General features: G+C 42.0%; 1 long non-coding RNA gene across 1 annotated transcript; it reads left to right on the top strand.

Annotated features, from left to right (window-relative positions):
- The first annotated feature begins 13,154 nt into the window (after positions 1 to 13,154).
- On the top strand, positions 13,155 to 15,850 carry LOC309628847. The gene is made up of 2 exons (XR_014244748.1): positions 13,155 to 15,239; positions 15,637 to 15,850. It is a non-coding gene; the product is annotated as an uncharacterized lncRNA (long non-coding RNA).
- The last annotated feature ends 4,797 nt before the right edge of the window (positions 15,851 to 20,647 follow it).

Genomic DNA, 20,647 nt, shown 5'->3' with positions numbered 1-20,647 from the left:
CTCGTCACTTCCGCCCTCCCCCTTTCGTGGTTTTTCAATTGGTTGGAGCGCGTCGCACGTCATGTGCTCATCCTAACCCCTGCCCGGGCTTCTTTTCTAGTCAAGTTTGTCTGGGCCTGCAAATAAATAAATAAATAAATAAAAATTTTTTAAAAATGAAATGAAAAATAATTAGCCCAGAAGCAATATCTAAATTTTGGTGAGAAAGATGGGATTTCCAAAGAAAATACTTCCCTGGACTTTCCAAGGAAATTTTGGGAATCTCCACACTTTCCACTCAAGGCTTATACCTAATCAAAAGGGGAACCTCATGCCACAGGCCAGATGGTGAGGCCCAATGGCACCAACGACTGATATTGGAACAAAGGCATCAAAATGGCACTCGTTCTTCTTCAAGAGACATTCGGTCAGGTAGCTTTAAGTGAAGAACTTTTAAAAGCCATTTTTACCCTGAACCCTTCTGGATTCTGGAAGGAAGTCACACATGATTGCTTATTAAGGTAGTTCATGTATGGAAACTATTTTGAGATGAATAGACTCAGCAGAGATCTTCAAAGAAACCGTAGACTCCACAATTGTGCTTTTTGCTCCAATCAAGGCTGAGACGGACTGGCCCAAAGAAATTGCTTTGTCCATTCAAGACTATCCTCCTGTTATTTTTCCTCAAACAAAAACTAACCTCTTTTCCAAGTAACTAAGAAATTTTTTCCTTTATTACCTCCTGAAGTGATGATAAAATTTTAGTATTTTCCTTGGATATTTGAGGATATTGTTGCTCTTTAAGCAATACGCAAATATTTGCTCCAAACCAAATGCTAAGTCAAAGTACTTGGTGCAAGACTGGGGAGATGCAGAACCACATTTATTCCTTCTCTAGGTACACACTCCAAACCACCAGACGATGAAAATAGGCAGTGGAGGTAAGCATTCCAAATTGTGCACCCATGGGCATGCACGCACCACCACCCATTTTCATCATCCTATTTCATACATTTCAAAAACACGTGAAGGATTTCAACTAGTCATTCTTAGGAAGAGCTTTATTACTTGAATTGGAAGAATCACTGAGCCTTCTGAAAATTCTTCTGAAACCGTTCCAGACCTGATCTGGAAAAGCCCATGCTGGGATTATGGAATCAATCATCAAAAGACATTCTGCATAAAGCTCTAATCCTATTTTATGCTTTCCTGCAATAATTCAATTCATTATAATGTCATTTGCCTCTGAAATATTCTTGGTGAAAAATATTTTGCCATGCTCTAAGTGCCAGCTTATGCTCTCTGCCAGTGAGGTCTAGCCCAGCAGATTGTACCATCTACCACTGACCAATTACCATTAGCATACCATACTGAAAATGCATCATGCATGTATTCATTTATTCAACAAATATTTATTGAGTACTTGCTATAGGCCAGGCACTGTTCTAGATGCTGGGAATGGAATGACAAAGAAAACAAAATCCCTGAATTCATGAAACTTATACTCTAATGAGGAGAGACATACAGTATACACATAAATTGTTCCAATATCTATTACAGAATAACAAATGGTCCCAAAACTTGGTGGGTTAGCACAACAATTTTATTATTATCTCTCACGGTTCTGGCAGGTGATTAGACTAAGCTAAACAGTTCTCACTTGGAGTCTCATGCAGTGGCTGAGGCTGAAGTCATCTCAAAAGCTTCCTCAAAAGTCTAGAAGTTGATGATGACTGTTGGCTTGGACTGAAGCTGGGGCTGTTGGTCAAAACAGTGAGCTGTTGGCCTCTCCATGTGGCCTAGGCTTCCTCATATCATAGTGACTGAGTTCCAAGATTTAGTGCCCCAAGAGGACCAGGCAGAAGTTGTCTGGCTTTTTGTGACCTAGCCTCAGATGTCACATAGCATCACTTCCACCACAGTTACAGGCCCACTTCGATTCAAGGGGGATGGGAAACATCTCTCAAAGGGAGCAGTAGAAACATCACATTGTAAGAAAAGTATGTGGAATGTGAAATCTTGTTGTGGTCATCTGGGAGAATACGATCTGCCACACAAATAAATTAATATATAATATGTGATATGGTGATAGGTGCTATGGTGGGGAAAAGGGCAGGACAGGGAATTGGGAGTGTGGTACAGGGGTAGAGGGTGGTTGGAGAAGCCTTTGTCATTAAGGTGACATTTGAGCACAGACCTGAAGAAGGTGGAGCCAAGTTCAGGTTTTACTCTTAGTGAAAGTGAAGTCACTGGAGGATTTTGAGCCAAGGAGTGACATGACCTGAGAAACATCTTTAAAGGAACACTCTGGCCGCTTGGAGAGAATAACTGGTAGGGGCAAGGTTAGCAAGCTATTGCAATTTTCAGGTGAGAGATGATGGTGGCCTGGACCATGGTGGGAGCTGTGGAGCTGCTGAGTGAGTTCTGCAGTACGTTGTTTACTTCTCTGTGACCTATTTTTCTGTAGTTTAGTTTGTGCCCTGGGAGACAGTTTTGACCCATAATGGCTAACAAAATGTGTGTGAGTGATGGCGCTATGCCTGCCACAAAAAAAATAAAGGAAGAATATCCTGCTGAATGTTAACATGGGAGTTTTGCAGGGACTGGAGGCATCTTTGAGGAAAGAATTCAGGAAACAAGGGTAAAGATCAACAGATAATCAGGGAATGGAATAAGTTCTTTGACACTGTAAAAGGTATCCTAACTATGCCACAGCCTGGGAGGATTGATCAACAGTTGAACGACTGATAGCTGGAAGAAATCGGGGGCAGAGAAATCTATAAGTTCAGAGCAGAGCATTTGAAGAAAACTCTACCACCTTGCAACACCAGAGCAACATGTCAAAAAAGGCTTTATAGTTAGCGTTCCCATTTCCAGAAACATATTCTCCTAGCTGAAGAGGGAGAGCGTGTATTAATTTGGACAGTCTTGGAACATTTTGTTGTCGTCTGCTAACACAAGTTTCTAGAGTGAAATAATAGAACTGATACTTGTGGTCTCCTGTATTTGAACCATCTTGATGATGATGGGAGAACCAAAGCAGCAGAACAAATAACCTGGATTAAATCCCTAGAAATCAATTCACATGTACCTCTATAACATATTGGGGAGGGGTCTGAAAGCCAATCCAGTTTGGTATATTGAAGAAATTGGGACCCTAATACTGCTGCTAAAAAGCGACCCAAGTCTTCGGTAGCCAACTTAGAAAAACTGAATCCTCTCCATATGGGTTTCTAAGAAAGAAGGTCAAAAGTTAATGGAAGTCCCAAGTTGGGCATTTCACAGTTAGGTAGCAGGAGAGTGTTTCTTTTCAACAGTTTATAGAAACACTTATTTGCTTCCTTGGCTTATGGTTTCTGCCACGAGCTGAAAATTGGAACCACCTGTAACTTGCAGAGTGTCAAGGCAGAGACACAAATGATTTCAACATGTCTTCTGAAGTAGTGAGCCATGGGTGCTCCTCTGCTGTCACTTTGTTAATGTACAGACCCAATCACTGACTCCTCAGGTTCAGTGTGAGGCTGAACGGTATGTCTCAGGGTGGGGATTGAAGAGGATTGTAAGGTCAGTCCAGGCAGAAAGCAGCTTCGTGGGGGCCAATGCCAGGTTTCCTTAAAAATGAGCATCCCGCTCTTACAGAACACACTTAGGTCATCAAAACCAGGAGCTCAAAGGGAGCTACTCATTTTGGAACAGCTAGAAAAACAGTGGAAACATTTTCACCACCTGAGCATCTCCCAGCTCAAAAAGATTGACAACTGATTGCACTAAGCCCGGGAGTCTAAAGAAGTCAACGTGTGGAGTAGGAAGGAGACATGGAAATGCCTAGCTTGTAGGGAAATCATTGTGAAATAAAGGACAAGTGAAGATCTATGACCAGTGTCAAATAAAAAATGGGGAACTTGGAGGCTGTTGTAGATTGTATTTAAGAATATTGTTTGCTAACTCCTTATGTTTAGAGGAGCTGAGGACTTTCCTAGGGGCTCAGAAAATTCTAAGGAGGTGAGAAATAGCTGGAGGAAGTTTTCAGCCTGGGTTTCTCAAAGAAGAATTCCTCATTAGCTTTCAGCAAGAAGCAATTGAAGGTTTCTGTCTTCAAAATATATTTTTCAAGAAATGCATGAGCAGCAATGTCATCCGTCATCAAGACTTCTCAGTGAGTTGCTATATGATTTCATGGAAGATAATAATTTAGTTAAACTTTGAATTAAATTAATATTATTTAAGAGATACTCAGAAGCAAACCTATACTTGTTTCATCTAGGTTGTTGCACTGGAGTTGAGCAGGTATGATTATCAAGTAATTAAACTGATTCCATAAAACTTCACGGAAAAATGAATTGGATTACTTTATGGACACACTTGTTTATGTGGCTTGTTCATTATAAGAGATTGCAAAGTAAAATTAAAAATTTTTTTTGTCTAGGATACATTCTTTTTCTAATTTAACGGTGTTTGTATTTTATTGTAGTCATAAATAATTTCCAGAACACAACTGTGGACATTAAACAACTTGAGTCATTCTTTTGAAGGACGTGAAGATTAATATCATTGTTTTACAGATGAGGAGACTGAGGTATCCTCCAGAATTAAATTAAAAAATTTTCTGGTGTAGATAAGTGGTCAGATCCTTTTGGGTCTCTTCTTATTGTTGAGTATGTACAGTAAGAGTTAGAGGTAGCAAGGAGGCCATCTCCTGTGATAGCCAATTATTCATTTTTTAATGCCGTTTCTATTGCCTGACACATAAAGGTAATAAAATCTGAAAATGTGAGAGTGCCAAGATTCACCAATTTAAAATCATTTTATAGGAGGAAAATGATTTAACCTTCATTCATCCAGGAAATAATTCTCGCTTCTAGGTTTGTGTGTAAATGCATTGGTGTGTAAGTACTATGAGTCAAGTGCGAATATGAGTTTCCTCTTTCCTATGCACCTGCTTCCTGGCAGCCTCTGATCTCTGCTTCTCCTATTCAGAGATCTTATACCTAGTCTAGAGAAGTGAATCTTAACCTTTTCCGCATTATGAACCCCTTGAAAATCTCTATAAAAGCTATGGATAATCTGCCCCAGAAAGATACACATTTGTGCATATACACAAAATTTTGCAAACACTTTCAGGCTTAAAGCCCATTCATGTGCCTGTGCATGAACCCCAGGGAAAGAGCCTCAGGCCTGGGCTCATTGGACAAGATGCTTCACTCCCTGTGTTGCCAAAGAAACGATAGCCTCTCAATAATCATATGAACATGTATGCCCAAAGAACTAGAGATTCTTCTCATTCTGACAAGTGGCTTATTATTATTATTATTAATTACTATTGTTACTACTATAATTTTATTTCTTCCTTTACCTTTGCCCAAAATGTTATTCAATATCTGTGAAAGTCCAAGAACCTCTAAGACCTGAAAGATGATCAGATAGTCTAGCTACCTCATCCAGTTGAACTGATACCTTTGGAATTGAGGAGGTTATCTCTGATTCTCCAACCCTGCAAATATAGTGACCCTCATGGGATGCCTGGCCTCATTTACCTGATTCATTGGCTGTGACTCATTGAATATTCATGTACTCTCTGCATTTCCCAGCCTTGAGGTAGGGCCTCAAGATTGAGTCCTGACAAATGGGAGTATGAGTGTGATTGGTGACTCCCAGCCCACTTAAAGCACTTAAAGGCTGGTGTGGCTCTTCTCTTCCCATTTAGAGAAACGGTAGAACCACAAGATGGAAACAGTCTAGATCCCTGAGTCACCCCAGGGAGGAGAGCTGAACTAGTGAGTTTCCCAAAATACATTGGACTTAACCAGAACAACAACAAAAAACCTTTATTGTGCTAAGCCATTGAGATTCCAGGATTAATTTGTTAATTCAGCATGGCCTAACTATACTGACAAATACATTGGTATAAAGATTGGATTTGAAAAAAAGAAAGAAATTACCCCAGAACACTTTTATGGCTAAGAATGGGAATCATTATGGTTAACTGGATACAGCTTGATATTACCTATATTGCAGGGTTATTGTATAACAGATATGATAGTATATAAAATACCTAGGATGGCACCTGGCTTATATTAGTTACTTCATAAATAGTGGCTTTTATTATTAGTTCTTTTTAAAGAATATTTATTTTATTTATTTATTTGGCTGCGCCGGGTCTCACCTGTGGCATGCAAACTCTTAGTTGCAGCATGTGGGATCTAGTTCCCTGAGCAGGGATTGAACCCAGGCCCCCTGCATGGGGAACGTGGAGTCTTAGCCACTGGACCACCAGGGACGTCCCTATTATTAGTTCTTAAGATGTCCTATAGCATACTATAAGTATTTTATGGGACATGATAAAACTGGACTACACTCATGGATGATAGACTCCCTATTCTGATTCTTTCCCAGATTCTCCCCTTAAGGTATCTCTCCTAAATAGTTTGGGTGTTGGGCTCAAGCATCTTTTATAAAATTACTGGAACTAATAACTTCCAAGAAGTAAGCTGTATATTGTCTTTAATCCACCAACATTGAGTCAAACCCTATTATTTCTTCGACACGTTAATTAACAAAACAGTGTTAACAGGTAAAATAATATCGCCAGGTGCTAGTCCATGTGATCCAGACAATGAAAGAATATGACATATAAAATAATGCTGTGTGAGACAGTACTTTCTGGAAAGAAAAAGGAAAGCTCTATGTAGGCTCAAGTCTTCAGTGAAAACTTCTTGAAAGGAGTAGGGCTCAGATCTTGTCTTGAAGCACAGGTAGGATGTGGATAAGTAAGAGAAAGGAAGAAAAACATTCTAAGTGGGCAACAGAATGATCAAGGTACTGATCAAACCCATAAAGGATAAATAATCAGGTTGAATCGTATAACATTACTGGGGGGTTTTTTGTAGGTAAAAAAACAATCAAATATTGGCAATTTCATATTGTTCAACCTAATAAAAGTGGCATTTGTGGAGTGATACACTGGAAATTTTAACTGTATTTGTAATGTTTTATTTTTTGTCCTGAGTGGTAGGTACATAGGTTCCTTATATGACTTCTTACTTCTTGTGGTTCTTAAGTATTTCACAATTATTAAAATAATTTAACGAAAAGCAAAAAAGAAAGTTAAGTCTCATCAAATAATGTAAACGACTCCTTTAGGTAACCCTCATTCTCTTGATGAAGATAACACTCAGTTTTCTCAGCATTCTCAGACTTTCACCCTCTTCCCCAGCTTTTCTCCAAGTATATCAGGGGACAGCATAGCTTATGCAACCACATGACAAAGGAGAGAATCCAGAGATCCCCCAAGTGCAGTGTTCTTTGACTCCTCTGGCCTTTGGGGCAATGTCCCTCTCCACCTGGCCACTGCTTGCCCTGCTGGTGCTTGCAGCTGAAATTTGTGGTTCGAGACCGTGTGGATATAAGGGACCTGGCCTCCTTTAGGGTGCTCAGGCCTCGTGGCTCTCCCTCTACCCCACCTCAGCTCTCTGACTCTACGGGTCCTTCTCCCGTTTGTCTATGAGGCCCATCTGGCCGTGGCCGCAGGGTGGCAGAGGGGGGTGTTCCCTTTGCAGTCTTCACTGCAGTGTCACCTTGCCCCTTAAGGTCACCCCTCCAGCCAGCTCCTTAGTCAGACATTCAGCCACTATGGCTCTCACTGTGGGTTTCCCAGGAAAGCTACACCTCAAGGCCTCCTGCCTGACTACACCTTTACCTGGTGTGACAGAGGAGAAGAGAGCGTTCTGGGCCTCCTCACAGGGGCCCAAATAGGACCAGTCCCTGTTATTCCCTCCAATTATATGATGCACCTCTGTCATCTCTACACAGAAGCCTGGAGAGGAGAAATTGGGACACACATCTGACAGTTTTCCCCTTCCCCTTATTTCTCGATTCCCCTTCTTCTTCCCAGTATCCCCCAGGGTCAAAAACACAGGCTTGCCTGCCTTCCTCTTCTTCACGTCCTTCTACCACTGAGCACAGGCATCATGACCTGGCAGTCATACCCTTTGGGAGAACTCCCTGAGTTAAGTTCCCCAAGCTGGGCTCTTCAGGGAGGTACAGGAATTTTTTTTTTAAAGGGAATTTAGGAAATCCTCCTTCAAGCCACTAACCTGGCTTACAAAGTTCTTGTCTTGCTATAAAATCCTATGTTGAATGTCAGAAGCCAAATATCTCAGTATTTTTTTCCCCATTCCTTCTGTAACAAATCTTTATCTCCCCCAGGCGGATGGATGCCAAGGGCCAACTAAGGATAAAGTCATTTTCTCAGAAAGGGAAAAAGGAAAGCATGCTATTTTTCAAAAGATTACTTTTCTAATTGCACTAAAATTCTCCCCATCCCCTGTTCCTCTCCTTCATAGAGCTCCAACAACTGCCCCATGACCCCGACAGGTCAAACGCCAAGATTTACTGCCAGGGTTGATACTCAGAATGTTGAACAACTAGCTGAATAGCAACCCTGGCCCATGATGAACATGTAGAGGAAATAACAACCAGTTAAGTAAGTTCGCAGTGTTTGCTCTTCTTCTCTCCCAAAGCATATCTGTGCACAGCTTTGTAAACAATTTACCCAGGGGCTGCCCTTCCTCCATCCACGTTTGCAATGACCCCCCTTGCCTGGTAAACAAGATCTGTGGAGTGTGTCTGGTGCACTTCAGATGCCAGTTAACAAGGCATGACTTCAAGGAACATAAACTGTCTCACTGATATCACAATCGCCTTTTAGGCAAGAGGTCTTTGGAGGAAAACACTCAGATCCAATATTCAGGGAGTCAGTGAAATGAAATGAAAGGAGAGATGGGCAGCGGGTAAAGAGTCCTGCCAGGCACTAACTAGCACATTACTTACCCTTGTTTAAGCTCAGTTTCTTCAACTGTGAGATAGGGTTATTAGGAGAATTCACTGACCTAATGCATGTAATTTGCTTAGCACAGCAAAGTGTTGATAAATAAATGTTGATAAATATAAGTGTTAATAATAATTATTTTTATTATTATTTTATTGTTGTTATCACTGGGCCAGTGGCCCACTATTGACAATGAAAAGTGTTTCCCTACCATCGGCACCTTCACCCGCATATTCACGTGGGCCTTCTGATCCAAATGTCGAACAAATGAAAATGGCAGGAATGAAGTGAGTGTGTGTCATGGGGGCAAAGATAGAAAATTCAGTCACAGACCACAGCCCTGATTAGCACAAAAGAGAGCTTCCCCTACTGAGAAGGGACAAAGTCAAATTCAATCACTTGAGGCTTTCATATGACCTAAACAGGATGATAAAAATTTTTTAATAAACAATTAGGGAAAAGAGAAAAATGTTTACTTTAAAGTAAACATAAATAAAAATAAAATAGATCCACAGGAGTATCTGAGTACGTGATATCCCAGCAACCCAAGCTTCCAGGACTGCACTGCAGACAGTGCTTTCAGACACATGCGGAATGTGTCCGTGGCCCTGGGGTCACAGGGTAATAGAGGAGCCATAGAGAAAAGAGGAGCTTGGCAGAATTGCCTTCATATTTTAAGCTATAGCTTTCTTTACTGAAATAATAGCTTTCAAGAAACAAATTATTCACAAACCATTAATAGCATATGTTGAGATGGGAAGATGATAAGCAAGAAGGGTAATTAATTCTGGCCTATTCTTTAAATAAAATACCGTCTAAGTATAGAGGAATAAATTACATGACTTTTCAAACCTTTCTAATCAGAGCCTCCTAAAATAATCCCAATGTCTAGTGCAGTGGTTTTCAAACATTTTTTGACCATAACACAGAGTAAGAAATATATTCTACATCTAGACTCGGTACATGCAAACAGACAGTATTCTCTCATAATACTGGTTTCACGAAAGAATATATATATATTTTTTATAAATTTATTTATTTTACTTTTGGCTGTGTTGGGTCTTCATTGCTGCAGGCGGGCTTTCTCTAGTTGCGGCGAGCGGGGCCTACTCTTCCTTGAAGTGCGCGGGCTTCTCACTGTGGTGGCTTCTCTTGTTGTGAAGCATGGGCTCTAGGTGCGCGGGCTTCAGTAGTTGTAGCATGCAGGCTCAGTAGTTGTGGTTTGTGGGCTCTAGAGCACAGGCTCAGTAGTTGTGGCTCACGGGCTCTAGGCACGTGGGCTCCACCGCATGTGGGATCTTCCTGGACCAGGGCTCAAACCCGTGTCCCCTGCATTGGCAGGCAGAGTCTTAACCACTGTGCCACCAGGGAAGCTCTCATGAAAGAATATTGATCCTTAGTTATGTAATATTTTTCTATTCTTTTATGCTGGCTCCTTCCTTTCTTTTCCTTCCTTTCTTCCCTTGTCCCTTCTTCCCTTTCTTTCTTCCTCCCTTCCTCCCTCCCTAATACTCCTTGCCAAACTGATTTTGCCACTCATAATCTGAAAAATACAGGCCTATTGGGTTTTCCTAATCATTAAATATTTCTGCAGGTGAATTTACCCATCCAGAATATGGACAGAATTCAGCCAACTTCCCAGAAGAGCAGTTTCTAGGTTTGACTTTTGTCTCTTGGATTTAAGAAGTCATTCCCAGGGGACCTTGTTTTGTCTATAGCTGAACATAAGGATTTGGGAGCGGGCGGGGAGGAAGGGGACAGATGAGAATCAATAGAAAGAACTGCAAGGTCCGAAGACAAGAACCATTTGTCTAGTGCAATCTATTTTACTATATATTAATTAAAAAACAACAACTCCATCTTAAATATTTAGCATCATCGTGCACCTTTTACAATTAACCCAACAAACCAAGCTCTGGCTTGAAGGCGCAATTATTCATTTTCAAGGAAGAGTGACCTCTTTTTTAAAATCCAGGACCTCCCCCAGCGCCCCAGCCCTTCTCCGGCCTCCAACTTTTCCCTCCAGTTTGGTGGAAGGTTACATTAGAAGAAAATAGTCCCTATAGTCTAGAAACTTTTCAGGGGAAAAGAGGGCGTTTGACGTGTGGGTGGGTGGGCAGCGCCGGCCGGTGCAGCTGGAGCGGCGAACGCCCGGGGCTGGGCGGCACGCGGACGCGGAGGCGCCAGCGGCGGGGGCGGGACGGGGCAGGAGGAACCCGGGCGCGGGGGTGGGAAGAAAGCGCTGAAGTCCAGCAAAGGACAGAGGCGGCCTGCGCTCCTTTGCTGCGCACCCGCCTCCCGGGAGGGGGCGCTGGCTGCCGGGGAGTTGAGGATGGGGCCTTAGTCTCCCGAACCCTAGAGTCGGCTTGGGTTGTCAAGAACCCTCTTTTTTATTGATCATTTCTTTTTGTCATGATGCTCTCTTGGCCTCAGACTGCGTGAAGGGAGCCATATTAAGAGTGCAGAAGAAGAGGTGACCTGGAGGAAAAATTAAAATGCGATATAAAAAAAGAGTTTTTCTTACTTCCTTTCTCTCTCAAATTAATTTAGATGTAAAGTACATTTTGAAAGGTCCCAAGATCGGTCTCCAAGTCTCTGTCCTCTGCCCTCACCAGATACACAGAATAAGATTTTGATGTGATAGTAATTTTGCCAATGGAGGCCGACTCCCCAAACCATCACCCTGGTAAGTAATGAACAATTTCCATGGGTTATGACTTTGAGGTTTTGTTTTACTTCATGCTAATAGATGTCCCGTCTAAAAGTGGGTAAGATTATACCTAACTCAGCCCAGGTTTAATTCGGATTATTTTTGAAAACTCTTGATGGGTAGGTAAATTACCTAGTTTCTCCTTATTCAGATTTAGGAAATTTTGCTTTATTGCTACATGCATTTTAAGTGTCTTTTGCCATGCTCTTCTTAGTGTGGGTAGAATGTCTCTCGCTTTCCCGGTTGGTACTGTCAACAAACATTCGAGGAGTGCTTAGCTCAGAATACTGTTGGGTATTACAGATTAAACAATCTGACATACCTGTCAATATCATCCGAAACAGCATTTATCTATACATATAGTCTGTACCATGCTATATACTAGAAATCTTTGTGAAATGTAAACTCCTCATATGTAGAGACCCTATTTTATTCTGCAGTGAAATGGAGTTGATCTCCTTGCAGTGTCGTGTATTTTAAAGGATCTAGGATTTAATAGGGACTATTAAATGATAGCCATTAGTATTACTTACCTTGATATCCTCCAAAGTGCTTTGCTCGTGGCAAACACTCAATAAATATTGGTTGAATGAATGAACATGGCATGTTCCTTACTATGCGCATAGGGAAAATACCAGGATGGGGACCCTCTAGCACAATGACTTCATTTCACCAATGAAGCTTAGTGTGGAGGTGTCTATCCTACAGCCCTTTTACCAGATGCAGGCTCTCTTGACCTTGGAATGTGGATCACTTAAAATTTTCAGGGGAAAAAAAGTGTACTTACTTAACTAGTAGGCCCTAACCTCTTGTCAGTATGGAGCTTGAGAAGTTTGCTTAAATATGGAAAAGCTAAGCTTACTTGACACAAATCAGGGGGAAAAAAAGGTTTCTACATGTTATTCAAGTTATTCATGTCAAAAGTGATTAGTGGGCCCCAGCTTCCATTACATCATTCATTAGGAGAGTGTGGGCTGGGAGCTCTGCAAGTCACATGATTCGATGGAGGAATTAAGACTGAATTTTCTTTTGTGTTTCTGCCCTTAGCCATATCCAGTGGTAAGCATGTTTGGAAAAGGTTAAAGCAGAACATGGAGATCTAGTTTATTTTAATGCTGTCAGACTGCTAAGTGGTGGAAACTTGTTGAAGAGATTTACCAAGCTGTTTCCTTAGATTAAAGACTTCAGTGAATTAATTAAAAGGGTTCTGAGAGATACAACATGCCAGACCCCTACTGGCTCATAAAATTGTTCTTTCTGATTGATGTGACGTGACAGCTGAGCACAGTGCATGTAAAGCTGCAGGAGAATAAAACAAGAGTAGTGCTGATGTGTTCAAAGACATGTAAGAGTTCCACTTGAACTAGCTGTGACCACGGGGTCAGCTGGACACTGTGCTTATTTCCTTTGGCTCAAGCACCTGAGCTCAACAGAAGCACAGATTTGGCAAGGTGCTGAACTATTGGGTGAAAATGAAGTCGCAGCTTCAGAAGAGCTTCACAGATTGTGATATGTAGGTATTATGTTTCATGTTTTAGTCATTGCTTTTAGAATGCACGCTTGAAGATGGTCCTCAATTATAGAGCCATGTCTGCGCCTCTTGGTTTCCCGAGCGACTGACTGAGCTGAAAGTGAACTACGTTTTTAAGGAGACAGATATCCAAGACAAGTAGATGAATTGCAGAAGTATTCTAAAATTTTTAGCCAAATTCTAGGCAATGTTGGGTCTAACTGGTTTAGAAAATTACATTCTTTTTTAGCCAACAGTGTCAACAATATCAACCAACACTGAAGCTGAGAGCCGTCAGCATTAATACATACCTGCAGTCAAAATTTGAATGTGCCTTGGCCAAATACATTTATTCATTCAACGCATATTTATTAAGTGCTAGGCCTTGGAGACACCTCAGTTCTTATATTGTCTAATAGTGTTGTTCAGTAGGAATATAATGTGAGCCACGTATGTAATTTAAAATTTTCTAGTAGCCATATTAAAACATTTAAGAGAAACCAATGAAATTAATTTTAGTAAGATATTTGATTTCCACCAAATATAGCTAAACTATAATTTTAATATGTAATTAATATAGGAATTATTAATACAGTATTTTACATTCTTTATTTTGAATTGTTGTTCTAGTTCAGTGTATATTTTACGCTGAGAGCACATCTCACATTGCACTAGACACATTTCAGCTGCTCAAATGCCACTAGTGATTACCATATTGGGCAGCGCAGGTCTAGAGGGAAATACAGATGAGTAAAAAGGTAATTTCAATAAGATGTAATAAAGGCAATGACGAGAGAAGTATAAGGTACAACAAGAACATATAAAAAGGGCTTAGTTCCTTCAGTTCTTCTGCCTAAAAATCTCATACTTCTCTCTGCTCCTCTGCGTTCTTCCTGCCACCACCCTAATCCAAGCCAGCATCATCTCTGTCCTTGACTTCCACAACAGCATCCAAAACTGTCTACCTGCATCCACCCATGGCCCTCTCTGCAGCTAGAGTGATCTTTTAAAAACGCCCATCTGATCATATCACTCCCCTGATTCAAACCTTAACTAGATGATGAATTGAGCAAATGTGAAATGATGGACGTAAAGCACCTGGCACAAGACTTCTGCTCACTAAGTTTACTTCTCCCCACGTCTCCCTTCACTCTCTTGTTTCTGCCTGCCTCTTCCCTCTCTGGCTCTGGAAAAAACCATCTGCCTCTCACCCCCTCCTTCCTCTTATCACTTATCAGTCTCTTATCATCTGAATTTTTTTTTTTCTTTCTTGCTTTCCCCTTTCTTCTTTCTTGTCTCTCCTTCATGCTTTAGTTTATTACAGTATAGAATTTAAATAGGTTTGAAATTTTGTGCTGTAGGGAGTTCCCTGGTGGTCTAGTGGTTAGGATTCTGGGCTTTCACTGTCATGGCCCGGGGTTCAATCCCTGGTGTCGGAACTGAGATCCCATTCCATAAGCTGCACAGAGCAGCTGACAAAAACAAACAAACAAACAAAATCTGTGCCGTAGTTATGTACTTCTGTGGCTCAAGTTCTTCATTTTAAAAGTCAGAAAAGCTTGGCCTTGTATCAGGATTAAATTAAAATGCTTTTTACTTCAGCATGGTCTTCAGTTAACTCTTCTTATAGAGAGCTTCTATAGAAAAATACGTATTATCTTCTTTTGGGAGGAAAACAATCCCCTTTCATGTTTGGTAGAGGAGAAAATGGTGCGGCTGTTTACACAGCATCCTCCTCTAGTGATGTGAAACAAGTCAGAAGGACCCAGGTACCTGCCCGTAGCTGTGCCTCTCCTGGGTGGATCGCTGCTGCCTCTTGGCAGTAGGGCAGTGAGGCAAGTTAATTATTCAGTGTCAGTGGAAGTAAATAAATAAATGAATTACCTAATTAAATAAACCTTCAGGGTGCTGAAAGCTGGCAGTTTCCTTAACTGCACACTTTCTTTGGAGGATCAGTTCTCTTGTTTGAAGGAACAGCCAACCCAGGCATATGGGCTCTTCCCTTGTACTTCTGAGAAAGTGGATTTACGACCGTCTGTGTACTCATCTTTCTGTTTATGTCTCTGACATAGACAACTCTGCCAGTTGCCAACACTCTTTCTACCTCCACTGAGAACAAGGAGAGATCCTGCAACTGCAGAAGGAAGAAAGGAAGTTATAATTCAAGAAGGACTTCCGGCTGTCAAGGCATAATCAACACCAACACAAAACAAGTGAGGGAGTATCTTAGCCTAGAAAAGATGTTTCTGTTATAGAAAAGACCCCCCATCGCTTCTCGGCCTTTTGGCTAAGATCAAGTGTAGAAAAGACCCCCCCACATCCCAGGCCTGGCCTGAGGGAGGCCCTGCCCCCGGGAATGCTTGGGTATTCAGAGTCAGAATCAGCAAGCATTTGTTGAATAGATAGATACTACAAAATACAAGGCAGCTCCATGTACATCTTTCTACTACACCACTTTAATATGTTAATCTAAGAGAAACCCTTCAGCTTTTTCCCAAATGGAATTTTATCCTGAAATGAGATCCTGCAGCATGAGGACCAACTACAGAAATACTTTAGTATTGGGCTTCCCTGGTGGCGCAGTGGTTGAGAATCTGCCTGCCAATGCAGGCAACACGGGTTCGAGCCCTGGACAACTGCTGAGCCTGCGCGTCTGGAGCCTGTGCCCCGCAACAGGAGAGGCCGCGATAGTGAGAGGCCCGCGCACCGCGATGAAGAGTGGCCCCCGCTTGCCGCAACTGGAGAGGGCCCTCACACAGAAACGAGGACCCAACACAGCCATAAATAAATAAATAAATAAATAAATAAATAAATAAATACTTTAGTATTAAGGGACCTCCACAACCTGAAACATTTTTCCTAACTTTGACCACTGTTCCATGCGCTTCCAGAGGCTGTACCACATTCTATCCTAACAGCTTGTTCTTAACCTCCCACTACAAAGATTTACTGAGAATTTCTTTCTGAACAGAATTACTCTCGTGAAAGAAATAGTAGAAGCATGTTGTATTTGTTAGGATAAGTGCTATAACAGATCCAAATAAGGAAAATGGCTCACATACAGTAGTTTATTTCTTGCTTCTAGGGTGGCAGAGCCGCCCTCCTCCATGCAGCCGTTTAGGAACCCAGGTTAATGACGGCCTGCAGAAAGCACGGAGGAGACACATGGGAGGTTTTATGGGCCTTGAAGGAGGGTTCATCCCCCTAAATGGGCTCCACTGATGGGTGTCAGTTTGCAAACAGTTTGTTACTGATGCCTGACAAGATAAGTACGGAAATGGAGAGTAAGCCTTTAGAAAATTTTATAGCAATTTTGATAGAGTAATTTTATGTCTGCTGAATTTAATAAAAAATTGGGGCTTAATTTATATCTTCATTTTTTAATTTCATTTTTCCATTAACTTATTGCTAGTATATTTTATCAAAAGTTCTGGTCCACAATGGATTAGAAAGAAAAAAAAAAATCTTGTCTTTTTTGCCACATGTGTTATGAGAAGCACTAGTGTACATTCCTTCCCTCCATGTACCTTCTGCCAGAACTTAGTCTCATGGTCATGTCTAACCGTAGTGGAGGTTGGGAACGTGGTCTAGCTGTATGCAAAGGGAAAAGGGGAGAAGGCAGATGTTGGTGAGCACTAGAAGACTCTGGCACACGTAGCTCACACACCTGGAAACACAACTTGAAGTTTGAAACGGAGACAGAGGACTGAGCCCCCAGGATGAGGGTGAGCTATGGGGAATGTATCCATCCTACTTTCGTCCAGGCTGGAGACCACTGACGGCTATTGGCATTAGTTACAATTCAGAAGGATTTGGCTGCTAAGGTCAGAAGGAAAAATGTTGTCTTTATTTGCTATGCTCATTTCTCTCACACTCGAACTTTTCTTTCCATTCTCCCTGCCATGCCTTACTTAGTTCGTTATTTCTTAAACTATCAAAATAGCCTCCTATCAGAGGCCCCTACATCTGTCTTTACCCACCTCAGCCCCATCTAACATGTGAGTCTCACTGTGTTATGCTTTAGTAGTTTCCCTGTCACTCACAAGCCTGAGTTAACTTTTGTCATAAAAATCCCATGAGGGCATTCACATTCCAGTCCCTTCCTACCTCTTAGGCCTCATCTCCTGGCACTGTGCTCTGGGCATTCTGTGCCCAGCCTTACAGACTTCCTCTATTCCTGGCACACTCCATGCACTAACATGCCTCCTTGCTTTGGACGTGCAGCCTCCCTGGGCCCACTCCCACCTGTCCTTCAGCTCTCAGTTTAATGTTACTTCATCTGTGAAACCTTCCTTGATTCCCTTCAGCTTGGTGATGCACCCCTTCCTTCAGGAAACTCATAATTGTTTGGTAAAGAATAGTTATCGCTCTAAAAAATGTATTTCTCCCCACCTTAGACTATAAGCTAAATGAGGCCCAAGAACATGTGTTCTCATTTATGTATCTCAAGTGCCTCCTGTGGTTTCTGATAAAGAGTTGGTACTCAGTGAAGATTTGTCAGGTGAATGAATGAATGGTTTTCGACCTTTGGACAATTCAAGGATGAACCTTTGGACCATTTAAGCTCTTTCTTGTCTGCCCCCTGTCTAAGAATAAAGGGTTTGAGGAAGATAGGACAAGAAGTTGACACAAAAACAGAAGAAACGAAAGTTAGATCTCAGAAAGACTGTCAAATGAGAGGACTCTGAAATGTTGGTGTCTTGGACTGGATGTGACATCTCAATGCCTAGAGAGAGGAGACTGCTAGTTGCCTACTCAGTACCCAATATTTCATCCTTCCTTACTAACAGAGCCCTTATGTTATTGAAAGTGGCAATGGGCCTAGCTGAGAAACGACATCTCTTAGACCGTTGTCGCTAGGAGGAGCCATGAGATGTGATGGAATTTCTTGGAAAAGACCTTTAAAGGTGGCTGACTTCGCTGAGAGGTCTCCCTTTCTACCTTTGCCTCAGCCTCATTTCTGCTGCTTAGAATATGGATGTAGTATCTACAGCTGCAAATCTTGCTACCAGGAGGCAACCTTGAGGATGGAAGCCGTGAGCTAAGGAGAGCAGAATAGAAATGTAGAAGCAGCCTGAGTCCCTAATAGGATGGAGCCACCCTACCTGGCCTGTCTTGCCTATTTTGTATAAATTTATTTATTTATGTATTTTTGGCTGCGTTGGGTCTTTGTTGCTGCGCGCGGGCTTTCTCCAGTTGTGGCGAGCGGGGGGCTACTCTTCGTTGTGGTGCACGGGCTTCTCATTGCGGTGGCTTCTCTTGTTGCAGAGCACGGGCTGTAGGCACGCGGTCTTCTGTAGTTGTGGCTCGCGGGCTGTAGAGTGCAGGCTCAGTAGTTGTGGCACACGGGCTTAGTTGCTCCGCGGCATGTGGGATCTTCCCGGACCAGGGCTCGAACCCGTGTCCCCTGCATTGGGAGGTGCCACCAGGGAAGTCCCAGTGCCCACTCTTAGCCATTACCATATTAGCAATAACATAATCGCATTCAGAGGCCTGACTGTAGTTCGGAAAGCTTCGGTAACTTGTTTAAGGTGACACAGTAAGTGGTAGAGCCAAGATTCAGACCGGGGCCCGCATGAATCTTAAAACTGTGCACTTCTGGGAATTCCCTGGTAGTTCAGTGGTTAGGACTCCACGCTTTCACTACCGGGGTTCGATCCCTGGTCGGAGAATTAAGATCCCGCAAGTTGCACGGTGAGGCCAGAAAAACAAAAACAAACAAAAACAAAACAAAAACCCAAACTGTGCATTTCCCCATGCATTTTGGAAGGACCCAATGTGGGCAGACTACAGGGTGAAGGGGCGGGATACCAGATGGATAAATGAAATCCTGCCTTTTACTCTCCTGTAACCCTGAGTCTTACCCATGGAGCCGACATCCATCTCGCCCTCTTGTGGCCACATGACCCACTGCTCTTGGCAAGCAGTGAATAGGAAGTCCCACCGGGAGGGCTCAAGTCAGCAAAGGGCTTAGCTCAGCACACCCATGGGAGAAAGATGGGGTATTCAAGGAGGAGGAAGGCGGCTACCAAGTTCAAGGGAACCATGCTTAGCCTGACTTCCCAGTACCAAGTCCATCCCCAGAGCTAGGAGTGTCAGCCTCCCATAAAAATGAGGCCCAGAAAACTCTAGGCAGTTGATAAGACTTTCTTAAGCATGATATGGGGCTCTCAAGAGAGGAAATGGAAGATATAGTCCCCTCCCTCAATGAACTCATCATATAATTAATCCATTTGCGCAATCAGCAGACAGAATTGTATATGGTTAAGAGCAAGACTCTAGAATCTGACTGTCTGGGTGTGAATTCTGCCTCTGCTACTTACTGTGTGACCTTGAGCAACTTACTTCTCTGAGCTCTGGTTTCCACACTTAAAACAAGGGTGATAATACCACCTACTTTATAAGATCATCATGAAGACTAAATGAAGTAATATTTGTAAAGTAATTAGAATAGTGTCTGGCATATAGTAAATGCCTAAGTAATTAGACTAGTGTCTGGCATATAGTAAATGCTTAAGAGACTTATAGATAACCTATAAATGAAACACTCCTTTTGTGGTTTAACTCCACAAAAATTCAGAAATGGGAAAAGTCATAGGAGAAAAGAAATTAAGAAGGGTTTCACTAAAATAGTGAAACCAAATAATGGACAGGATTTGGGAAGACGCAGAGGTGTGGCCCGGATCCAGGCAAAAATATGGAGGCAGAAACTGGCATGGTCAGGGCTACAGATGAGGTGGGGAGTGAGAAGGCATGCCAGACAGTAGACAGGGTAGGTGCTTGCAAGCCTCTGATCAGAGCATTTTCAACTGATAAATTCATAACCTTGTGTGTGTTTCTGTTTAAAGACACCTTTTTAAATATCTATTGTTGATTCATTAACATTGAACTCATGACAAACAGCACTCTAAATCATGCCTGAAGGAAGCTTATCTAACACCATTTTTCTCTGTAGGGCACATCCCAGTCTTCTTGCACCTGGGAAGCACTTCAGCACTGCAGTTGGGGGCCATTGTAAACAGCAAAATCACCAACAAAAAGCATACACACAAAAGCAAAAAACATGTCACTAAACAGACCATGAATAGGACACTTATTTACAGGATGAGAGCTGAAACAAGGAGGTAGAGCGTTGCCCTGTTGGACCTCAGTTGGTAACGTCACTATCCCATGACTCAAATTTTTTGCTGCTCTGAACACATCTGTGAATGACCATGAAAGCCTTATGATTATTGATTGGGGGGTTACAGATAAATTTTAGCAAGTAGGCAAAATTGACAAGTATAGAAACTGTAAATCATGAGGATGAACCATACATAGAGAGAGGACCAGCTTCTTGGTCATGTGACCTGTCCAGTCACACAGAGACTACATTCAGAAGGGCCCCAGGCTTGGTTTAATGCTCTGCTGTTGTTACTGTCCTGAAATTCCTAACTTTTTTTAAAATTGAAGTATAGTTGATTTACAATATTGTGTTAGTTTCAGATGTACAGTGAAGTGATTTGGTTATATATATATATTTTTTTCAGATTATTTTCCATTATAGATTATTACAAGATATCAAATATAGTTCCCTGTGCTATACAGTAAACCCTTGTTGCTTGTTGCTTATCTATTTTAT

This window comes from Balaenoptera borealis, assembly GCF_965194805.1.
Source record: "Balaenoptera borealis genome assembly, chromosome: 1".
NCBI lineage: Eukaryota > Metazoa > Chordata > Mammalia > Artiodactyla > Balaenopteridae > Balaenoptera > Balaenoptera borealis.
The sequence above is the reverse complement of the archived record's forward strand: the minus strand, read 5'-3'. Positions and strand labels throughout refer to the sequence as shown.